Source organism: Stomoxys calcitrans, chromosome 4, assembly GCF_963082655.1.
Source record: "Stomoxys calcitrans chromosome 4, idStoCalc2.1, whole genome shotgun sequence".
In the NCBI taxonomy this organism is placed as follows: Eukaryota; Metazoa; Arthropoda; class Insecta; order Diptera; family Muscidae; genus Stomoxys; species Stomoxys calcitrans.
In genome coordinates this window covers 16,462,305-16,474,499 of record NC_081555.1, presented here as the reverse complement: position 1 = coordinate 16,474,499, position 12,195 = coordinate 16,462,305, and the positions used below count along the sequence as shown (strand labels likewise).

General features: G+C 30.4%; 1 protein-coding gene across 3 annotated transcripts in view; it reads right to left on the bottom strand.

The window, feature by feature from the left end:
* The window catches only part of LOC106084131 (uncharacterized), a 700,945-nt gene that overhangs the window by 675,435 nt on the left and 13,315 nt on the right, over positions 1-12,195 (bottom strand). The gene's annotated exons all lie outside the window — the stretch shown is intronic.

Genomic DNA, 12,195 nt, shown 5'->3' with positions numbered 1-12,195 from the left:
CATCGAGGATTCTTTTCATGGGAGGGATGAATGGTCCTTCGACTTGACTTCGTGGGCTCCTAGAAGCCGCAATTAATGATTTTTGTGCCTTCTAATATCTGTGGTAAGAAAGTATAACTTTTTTATACCCACAACCATAGGATGGGGGTATACTAATCTAGTCATTCCGTTTGTAACACCTCGATACATTGATCTAGGACCCCATAAAGTATATATATATTCTTAATCGCCTCGACATCCTGAGTCGATCTAGTCATGTCCTTCCGACCCTCTGTCAAAATCACGATACCGGTCGAACGGGTAAAGCTAGAAACTTGAAATCTTGCACAGATACTTAAAATCGATTTACGCCGTTAGGGGTTGCAAATGGGCCATATCGGTTTAGATTTGGATATAGCTCCCATATAGATCGATCCTCCAAATTGACTTCTTGAGCCCCAGGAACCCGCAATTTTTGTCCGATTTGGCTGAAATTTTGCACATAATGTTGCGTTGTGACTTTCAACAACTGTCCCGACTAACATCCAAATCGGTCAAGAACCTGATATAGCTCCCATATAAACCGATCTCCCAATTTGACTTGCTGAGTCCTTAGAGGCCTCAATTTTCATCCGATTTAGCTGAAATTTGGCACATAGTGTTTTGTTGTGACTTCCAACAATTGTGCCATGTACGATCCGAATCGGTCTATAACCTGATATAGCTGCCATATAAACCGATCACCCGATTTGACTTATTGAGCCCCTAGAACCCGCAATTTTTGTCAGATTTGGTTAAAATTTTGCACATAATGTTGTGTTATGACTTGCAACAACTGGGCCAAGTACCGTCGAAATCAGTCCAGAAATTGATATAGCTCCCATATAAACCGATCTCCCGATTTGATTTCTGGAGCCCCTGGAAGCCGGAATTTTCATTCGATTTGGATGAAATATTGCACATAGTGTTATGTTATGTCCTGCAGCAGCTGTGCTAAGTATGGTTTAAATCGGTCTATAACCTGATATAGCCTCCATATAAACCAATCTCCCGATTTGACTTCTTGAGCCCCTTAAAGCCGCAATTTTTGTCAGATTTGATTGAAATTTTGCACATTTGTTACGGCCTTAAGAAGGTCGAATAAATCTTGTAAGTAAAATAAACACGTACGCTTCAACTAAGTTAATTTTTATTAATTTTAAGAAAAATCCATGGTGGTGGATTCCCGTAACTTTAACAAATTTTTATTTGTTGTATGTAATAATATTTCCTGGAAATCACTTTTCATCAAACCACCTGTTGTCTAGGTCATTATTAGCAACATTTAAAATGCTTCTTATCATCAACATTTTGTATGAAAACCTTAGCCCCTTTATCAACAATGTTCCCAATATCCCCAACACATTTTTCACCTCGGTTAAACTCTTCAAAATAACAAAAGAGAAAATTAATAGACTTTGTATGTATTAACACTCTTCTTAGCTATCAAAATTTACAAAAAGTATCATAACTCCTTTCTAGCATTCAAAACCCTTCGAAAAATGCTCTCCCTTCTTAAATATTTTCTCTCGCTGACCCGCGCATACTCACCACAAACATATTTTCTGCTAATAAAAGAACTCTTTTATCATAAGCCTATAAGTATGCTATAGATTTTATTCGAGTCTTACATTTATTAATAGGCTATAAAAGAAGTATGGTAAAGCACTCATATCCATGGTTGAAAAAAACGGAAGAATGTTCACTTACGATAATGGGAAATGTGTTATAAATAGAATAAATGGAAATGTAAAGGGAATGAAAATGAAAATGGGGGAAGATTTGAATAAGGTGTGAATGTTTTATTGGGTTGCCCAAAAAGTAATTGCGGATTTTTTATATAGTCGGCGTTGACAAATTTTTTTCACAGCTTGTGACTCTGTAATTGCATTCTTCCTTCTGTCAGTTATCAGCTGTTACTTTTAGCTTGCTTTAGAAAAAAAGTGTAAAAAAAGTATATATGATTAAAGTTCATTCTAAGTTTTATTAAAAATGCATTTACTTTCTTTTAAAAAATCCGCAATTACTTTTTGGGCAACCCAATATATGGATTGATTGATATTTTCAATGTAAAAACCAGTAAAGAAGGGCAAAAGTCGGGCGGTGCCGACTATACAATACCCTACAATGTGGGAGCTATATCCAATTCTAAACCAATTTTGACATCGGCGAGAAAATATGTTCAAAATGTAATAACTACGGTTGACAAATGACAACATTATTAGAAATTGCCCAAAATCTGACAAACATATATATAGGAGCTATATCTGGATCGGAACCAATTTCGAGCAAACTTCTCAGATAATGTGGAAGTCGTAGAGCAAGGCGTTGTACAAAGTTTTGGGAAAATTGGTTAATAAATGCGACTGCAATGGTTCTGGGAGTGAAAATCGGGCGATATATATCATGAGTGTTATATCTAAATCTGAACTGATTTCTATGAAATTCACCAGTAATGTCGAGAGTCATAAGAAAATCCGTCCCGCCAAATTTCGAGGGAATGGGTTAACAAATGACCATTTTATTGCATTATTACTGCAAATTGGACGAATATATATATGGGAGCTATATCTAAATCTGAACCGATTTCAAGCAAACTTCTCAGACATTGGGGTAGTCATCGAGGAAGGTGTTGTACAACATTTTGGGAAGATTGGTCAATAAATGCGCTTGCAATGGCTCTAGGAGTGAAAATCTGGCTATATATCTACATGAGAGCTATATCTAAATCTGAACCGATTTCTATGAAATTCACCAGTAATGTCGAGAGTCATAAAACAATCCTTCCTACCAAATTGCGAGAGAATCGGCTAACAAATGACCTTTTTATTGCATTATTACTGCAAATCGGACGAACATATATATGGGAGTTATATCCAAATCTGAACCGATTTCAAGCAAACTTCTCAGACATTGCGGTAGTCATCGAGGAAGGTGTTGTACAAAATTTTAGGAAGATTGGTCAATAAATGCGCTTGCAATTGCTCTAAGAGTAAAATCTGGCTATATATATACATGAGAGCTATATCTAAATCTGAACCGATTTCCATGAAATTCATCAATAATATTGATAGTCATAAAAAAAACCTTCCTACCAAATTTCGAGAGAATCAATTAACAAATGACCATTTTATTGCATTATTACTGCAAATCGGACGAACATATATAAGGGAGCTATATCCATATCTGATCCGATTTTTCCAACTTCAATAGGCTTCGTCTCCAGGCCGAAAAACATGCCTGTACCAAATTTGAAGACGATCGTATGAAGATTGCCACCTGTAGCTTGTACACAAATTAACATGGACCGACGGACAGATAGACGGACGGACATAGCGAAATCGAATCAGAAAGTGATACTGGATCAATCGGTATATTTTTCAAAAGGTCCATATTTGAAGCTTCTTGGGGCCATAGAATATATATCGGAAATCGGTTTATATAGGAGTTATAATACGAATTAACCTACAATTACCACAGAGGCTGAAATTCATAAAAAAAACACTACGTGACAAATTTTAGTCAAATCGGTCAACAACCGCGGCATTCAGGGGATCCAGATCTCAAATCGGGAGTTCGGTTTATATAAGAGCTATATCAGATTATAGACCAATTTGGACCAATCTTGCCACAGAGGTTTGGTCGATTGACATCGAGGGGGCTGTTAACAATGTACGGATCGACACACTGATCCAATTCTTAGACCATAACCGGCTGGACCCGGTCCTTAGAGACTGGATAAACCATACTCTATCCCTAATGTGTACCAGATTGGTAGTCAACTCCCAAAGACCTTTCATTTGATACACATTTTGTGACGTTGGACATTCATGCCCGATTAAGGGGTTATTGAGGTTGTGGAGGTCCCGTTGACACCTTCGACCAAATTCATATAACAGATGAGTACTCAACTTCCCTTAGACGTCAAGGAATAATCTTAAATATCTTTCATTTTTTAACCAATATTGCCCAAGCGGTAAAAGAGTCCTGTTGGGGGATTTTTTGGTGGTAGGGAACCCCCCTGAACACTTTGGGCGAAATTTGTGCACCAAGTTCGTACTCTACTCTTAAATACCTTTCTTTTGATACCTTTCATAGATACAGCTAAACATGGCAGTCCAGGAGGGTTTTGGAATGGGTTTTTGACCCAAAAATTGTATACCAATTTCGAGTTATTGAGGTACCATAAGGCAGCATTGACAATTTCGCTTTAATAGGTACACGTATCTCCGAGATATGGACTTTGTGAAAATTGGGGTATGGGGGAGGGTCCGCCCCCCCAATCGTTTATCAAATAATGTAGTACTGTTCTTTTACCGGGGGCTCAAACTCCAATTTCGTGTTATTGAGGTACCATAAGACAGCATTGACAATTTCGCTTTAATAGGTCCACGTATCTCCGATATCTCGCGTTTTTGAAAATTGGGTTATGGGGGAGCGTCCTCCCCCCTTCGGATATCAAAAAATGTAGTACCCTATTTTCACCGGGGCTCAAACTCTATCATTCTTAGGAGAAAATTTCATAAAGCGTTTTTCCTAAGGGAAAATTTCAATAAAAATTTTTTCTTTAAAGAAAATTTCATAAAAATTTTTTCTTTAAATAAAATTTCATAAAAATTTTTTCTTAAGAGAAAAGTTTATGGATTTTTTTAAAGAAAGTTTCTTAGAAAATTGTTCTTTGGAAAAAAGTTTCATAGAAAATTTTTTTAGAGAAAATTTCAATGGAAACATTTTATTTTTAATTGTTGCCACCTTAAAACTGAGATTTCTTTCATTTTACCCTTTCATCGAAACTTTCCAGCCAGTCATCACTTAAAATTCAGAATAAAGTCCCATTATTTACTTACCCATTTTCCCACAGGCTGCCCATTCTTTAAATTAGTTATGTTTATATATAAATAATCCCTTACACGACATACTAAGCGACTAATCGACCAAACAATAAGTTTCACCGAGAAACCAGATGCGAAGACTCACTCATATTGGCATAAAACTTTCTTTACTATCATTCTACTACCATTTGGAATGAAAGTTGTTGGTAAAAAGTACAACCTAACAAACTAGTATCTACTCTCCATAAGAAGCAAAAACTAAGAATCATTTACAGTCTAAAGTTTGCCATAGCATGACTAGAATAACACCTGGGGACTAAAACTAACCTTTTAAGTATAATGCAGCAAAATAAAACCAAAAGGGTCAAAGCAAAGGGGGTGATGAAATTTCAAGAAATTTTGGTAATATACAAAACCTTTCAAAAAGGTGCAGGGATGGAAGTGAGGGACTAATTGGAGACCAAAAATTCAGCACTTATTCCAAAAAATTGCAGAAAAATAGGGAAATTCTGCTATTAAGATACCATTAATTTCATTCATTTCATTTATTTCATTCATTTCATTTCATTTCATTCATTTCATTCATTTCATTCATTTCATTCATTTCATTCATTTCATTCATTTCATTCATTTCATTCATTTCATTCATTTCATTCATTTCATTCATTTCATTCATTTCATTCATTTCATTCATTTCATTCAATTCATTCATTTCATTCATTCCATTCATTTCAATCATTTCATTCATTTCATTCAATTCATTAATATCATCCATTTCATTTCATTCATTTCATTCATTTCATTCATTTCATTCATTTCATTCATTTCATTCATTTCATTCATTTCATTTCATTTCATTCATTTCATTCATTTCATTCATTTCATTCATTTCATTCATTTCATTCATTTCATTCATTTCATTCATTTCATTCATTTCATTCATTTCATTCATTTCATTCATTTCATTCATTTCATTCATTTCATTCATTTCATTCATTTCATTCATTTTATTCATTTCAATCATTTCATTAACTTCATTCATTTCATTCCATTTCATTCATTACTTTCATTTCATTCATTTCATTCATTTCATTCATTTCATTCATTTCATTCATTTCATTCATTACATTCATTTCATTCATAACATTCATTTCATTCATTTCATTCATTTCATTCATTTCATTCATTTCATTCATTTAATTCATTTCATTCATTTCATTCATTTCATTCATTTCATTCATTTCATTTATTTCATTCATTTCATACATTTCATTCATTTCATTTCAATTCATTAATTTCATTCATTTCATTCATTTCATTCTTTTCATTCATTTCATTCTTTTCATTCATTTCATTCTTTTCATTCATTTCATTCTTTTCATTCATTTCATTCTTTTCATTCATTTCATTCTTTTCATTCATTTCAATCATTTCATTCATTTCATTCATTTCATTCATTTCATTCATTTCATTCATTTCATTCATTTCATTCATTTCATTCATTTCATTCATTTCATTCATTTCATTCATTTCATTCATTTCATTCATTTCATTCATTTCATTCATTTCATTCATTTCATTCATTCCATTCATTTCATTAATTTCATTCATTTCATTCATTTCATTCATTTCATTCATTTCATTCATTTCATTCATTTCATTCATTTCATTCATTTCATTCATTTCATTCATTTCATTCATTTCATTCATTTCATTCATTTCATTCATTTCATTCATTTCATTCATTTCATTCATTTCATTCATTTCATTCATTTCATTCATTTCATTCATTTCAATCATTTCATTTCAATTCATCTCATTTTATTCTATTTCAATTTCATTCCTCTATCGCAAGACACTTTTGCATACCATCGTCCTCATTTGTGCACATGGAATTTTACAAATATTGAAATACATGATTCTCATATTTTCTTAGATAATGGATTGCATTAGGCCTAAAGCCAAAGAAGTCAAATTGTACAGATGCTTGCTTGGTTGCATGCTTTTCATTGTTGTTGCTGACATTTGTTGTAAACTGCACAATTCAAATATGTAGGAAATATGCAGCAAAAGGATATCACACGTATTGCTCACACACACACACCAATATTAAGATTGCAAAACAAAACAGAAAACAAAGACTTGCAGCCAATGTGTTTGACATTTTTTTTTTTTTTGTTTTGCTCTCTAAAGCAACCCAAAAGTAGAAAATAACACAACAATGGAAACTGTGGCACAAACGTGCATGGGAAGGCAAATTCATGCAACGAATATGTTATCGGAAGGGGAGGAGGCTCTGGGCATTATAGCAAAAAAAAAAGGCAAACAAAGTGACACCGCTTACAAATTATGAGCTTTGAAGTCAAGTGGAAACACATACAGCTACAAAGTCGCACACCCGCACCCCTGTAGAGGCAAAAAACAAAACCTTGCCTGCTTAGGGAACGAATGGAAAATGTGGGTGTTTCCACAAAAGATATAAAAATTAAAAATAAAAAAAAAAACAAATTTAATGTAAAATGTAGACAATGAAGACAAAATTTCTTAGAGACATAATATTTTTAAACATATGAAAACAGAAAAAAAAAATTTCAAAAATTTTCTTTTGAAATAAAGTTAGGAAAAATTTTCTGCTGAAAAATAAAATTTAAACACAAATTAAACAAGTAAAAGCGTGCTAAGTTCGGCCGGGCCGAATCTTATATACCCTCCACCATGGATCGCATTTGTCGAGTTCTTTTCCCGGCATCTCTTCTTAGGCAAAAAAGGATATAAGAAAAGAGTTGCTCTGCTATTAAAACGATATCAAGATATGGTCCGGTTCGGACCACAATTAAATTATATGTTGGAGACCTGTGTAAAATTTCAGCCAATTCATATAAATTTGGGCCCATTGGGGCTCACGAAGTAAAATAGAGAGAAGGATTTATATGGGATCCGTATCGGGCTATAGACCGATTCAGACCATAATAAACACGTTTGTTGATGGTCATGAGAGGATCCATCGTACAAAATTTCAGGCATATCGGATAATAATTGCGACCTCTAGGGGTCTAGAAGCTCAAGAAGTCAAATCCCCAGATCTGTTTATATGACAGCTATATCAGGTTATAGTCCGATTTGAACCATACTTGGCACAGTTGTTGGATATCATAACGAAATACTCCGTGCAAAAATTCATTCAAATCGGATAAGAATTGTGCCCTCTAGAGGCTCAAGAAGTCAAGACCCAAGATCGGTTAATATGGCAGCTATATCAGGTTATGGACCGATTTGAATCATACTTGGCACAGTTGTTGGATATCATAACAAAACACGTCGTGCAAAATTTCATTCTGATCGGATAAGAATTGCGCACGCTAGAGGCTCAAGAAGTCAAGACCCAAGATCGGTTTATATGGCAGCTATATCAGGTTATGGACCGATTTGAACCATACTTGGCACAGTTGTTGGATATCATAGCAAAACACGTCGTGCAAAATTTCATTCCAATCGGATAAGAAATGCGCACTATAGAGGCTCAAGAAGTCAAGACCCAAGATCGGTTTATATGGCAGCTATATCAAAACATGGACCGATATGGCCCATTTACAATACCAACCGACCTACACTAATAAGAAGTATTTGTGCAAAATTTCAAGCGGCTAGCTTTACTCCTTCGGAAGTTAGCGTGCTTTCGACAGACAGACGGACGGACGGACGGACGGACGGACGGACGGACGGACGGACGGACGGACGGACGGACAGACGGACGGACATGGCTAGATCGACATAAAATGTTACGACGATCAAGAATATATATACTTTATAGGGTCTCAGACGAATATTTCGAGTAGTTACAAACAGAATGACGAAATTAGTATACCCCCCATCTTATGGTGGAGGGTATAAAAATATCTTAGAATTCACAGAAGTAAAATTTTGGAGGCCACCGTAGCCTAGAGGTTAGCATGTCCGCCTATGATGCTGAGCGCCTGGGTTCGAATCCTGGCATGAATATCAGAAAAATTTTCAGCGGTGGTTATCCCTTCCGAATGCTGGCGACATTTGTGAGGTACTTTGCCATGTAAAAGCTTCTCTCCAAAGAGGTGTCGCTCTGCAGCAGAGTCCGTTCGGACTCGGCTATTATACTGAGGTCCCTTATCATTGAGCTTTAAAATAGAATCGGACATTCATTGATTTGTGAGAAGTTTGCCCTAGTTCCGTAATGGAATGTTCATGGGCAAATTTGCAAAATTTTGAAAAAAGTTCAATAAAAATAAAGGAAAGAGAATTTCAATAGAAAAAAATTTTAAGACCATTTTTTATATTTAAAGAAATTTTCACAGAATTTTTCAAGAAAATTAAATTTTGAATAAACTTTTAATATAAATGAATTTTGAAAAAAAATCCAATAAAAATTAACATTTTACTTAAATTTTCTATAGTAATAAAATTTTGATACATTTTTTTTAAAAAAAATTGAAAAAATTTTCTAGAGAATCCATAAAAGTACTATTTTGAAAAAAAATTTAAATAAAAATTTAATTTTGACAAAATCTTTCATAGAAACAAAAATTTATGCAAATAAAATTTTGACAAAATTTTTTATAAAAAAAATTTAAAAAAAACAAAATTTTAAAGAAAAATTTTTGGAAAAAAAAATTTCAATAGAAACAGAATTTTGCCAAAATTTTCTATACAAAAAAAAAAAAAAACAATTTTAAAAATTTAAAAAATAAAAAAAAAAAACAATTTAAAAAATTTATTTTACAAAAAAAAAACAATTAAAAAAAATGTTTTTGAAGAATATATTGAAAATTTTTTTTTAAGAAAAAAATTTTGAAAAATTTTTTTTAAGAAAAAATTTTGAAAATTTTTTTTTAAGAAAAAATTTTAGAAAAAAAAAATTTTTATTAAAAAAATATTGAATTTATTTTTTTAATAAAAAAAATTTTTTAAAACATTTCCAGAGAAATAAAACTTTGCAAGAAATTTTTATAGAAAAAAATTTTGACAAAATATTCCGCAGATAAAAAATTTTGCCAAAACTTTCTATAGAAATAGAATTTTGTCAAAATTTTCTATAGGAAAAAATTTTTAAAAAATTTTTCTTAAGAAAATTTTTAAAAAAATTTTGTATAGGAAAAAATTTTTTAAAGAAAAAAATTTTAAAAGATTTTTTATAGAAATAAATAATTTTGCCAACATTTTCTAACGAAATAAAAAAAATTTTATTTTATTAAAAGTTTTGCCAAATATGTTTGTACAGAAAATTTTGTCAAAATTTTATTTTTATAGAAAATGTTACCAAAATTTTGTGACATTGTGACAAAATTTTTTATGGAAACAAAATTTTGGTAACATTTTCTATAAAAATAAAATTTTGACAAAATTTTCTGTAGAAACATATTTGGCAAAACTTTTAATAAAATAAAATTTTGAAAACATTTTCAATCGAAATAAATTTTGAAAAAAATTTTCAATCAAAATAAATTTTTTAAAAAATTTTCAATAAAAATAATATTTTGAAAAAATTTTTTAAAAATGTTCCTATTAAAAATTTTGAAAAAATTCTATTTCTACTGAAAATTTTGACAAAATATTCTGCTGATATAAAATTTTGCCAAAATTTTCTATAGAAATAGAATTTTGTCAAAATTTTTTATAGGAAAATTTTTAAAAAATTTTTTCAACATTTTATTTTTATTGAAATTTTTTTCAAAAATTTATTTTGATTGAAATTTTTTTCAAAATTTATTTCGATTGAATTTTTTTTCAAAATTTTATTTTATTAAAAATTTTGCCAAATATGTTTCTACAGAAAATTTTATTTCTATAGAAAATATTGAAAATTTTGTCAATTTTTTTTCTGTAAATATTCTACAGAAAAAAAAATTGACAAAATTTTATTTCGTTAGAAAATGTTGGCAAAATTATTTTTTTTTTTTTTCTATAAAAATCTTAAAAATTTTTTCTATAAAAAATTTTTTCCTATACAAAATTTTTTTAAAAATTTTCCTATGAAAATTTTTTCAAATTTTTTCCAACAGAAAATTTTGACAAAATTCTATTTCTATAGAAAGTTTTGGCAAAATTTTATATCTGCGGAATATTTTGTCAACATTTTTTTCTATAAAAATTTTTTGCAAAATTTTATTTCTTTGGAAATTTTTTCAAAATTTTTTTTTTATTAAAAAACAAATTCAAAATTTTTTATTAAAAAAAAAATTTCTTTAAAAATTCCTTGTAAAAAAAAAATTTAAAAAATTTTCAACAAAAATAAAATTTTGAATTCCAAATTTTTGAAAAATTCCAAAAAAAATTGTGCTAAAGTTTTGATACAAAAATAATTGCTCAACTTTTATAAATTGTTTGCCATGATATTCTTTGAATAGAAAGCATTGAATATGATCTCGCGCTGAGCTGGAAGATGTTTGAAAAATCACAAAAGGTTTTAATAGAAATAAAATTTTAACCAATTTTTTGTTAATAAAATTTTGACAAACATTTTTGTTAATAAAATTTTGACAAACATTTTTGTTAATAAAATTTTGACAAAAAATGTTTTTAATAAAATTTTGACAAAAAATTTTTTTAATAAAATTTTGACCAAATTTTTTTTTTAATAAAATTTTGACCAAATTTTTTTTTTTAATAAAATTTTAAAAAATTTCATAAAAACATAATTTTGAATTAGTTTTCTTTAAAAATAATATTAAGACTCAATTTTCTATAGAAACGAAATTTTTAGAAAATTTTCCAAAGAAAAAAAAAATTTGAAAAAATGTTGGAGAAATTTTCTTTAAAAAAGAAATTCTGACATTTTCCAGAGCAAAATAATTTTGACAAAATTTACCATTGAAAAAAATTTTTGACTAAATTCTCTATAAAAATAAAATTTTGACAAATAGAAAAAAGACAGTATATTGAAAAAATTTTCTATAAAAATAAAATTTTGAAAAAAAAATTCAGCAAAACTAAAGTTTTAAACATCCCCAAATAATATTTGGCTTAAAAAGGACTAAATGTTTCAATAGGAAAAAATTGACCAAATTTTCTTTACATATCGCTGTGCACATTCAAAGACTACTTCTTTTACATTCCAGACCATATCATGCCTCAACAGTTAACCAACCACTGTAACCATGTATTCGTTCAAACACTTTTATGTTATATACAAATGTTAGTCTCTCAACCACTAACATGCCTACCCTGCTAACAGCATACATATTTCTGTTATGTGCTGCCACCCATGCGAACATAAAGATCTGTTCATCAAAACACTTCAATACCACCAGAGCAGCTTTTGTTGTTTATGTTTTTGCTTTTCCCCATCCCCATACAAGCATTTGTTTACTTTCAC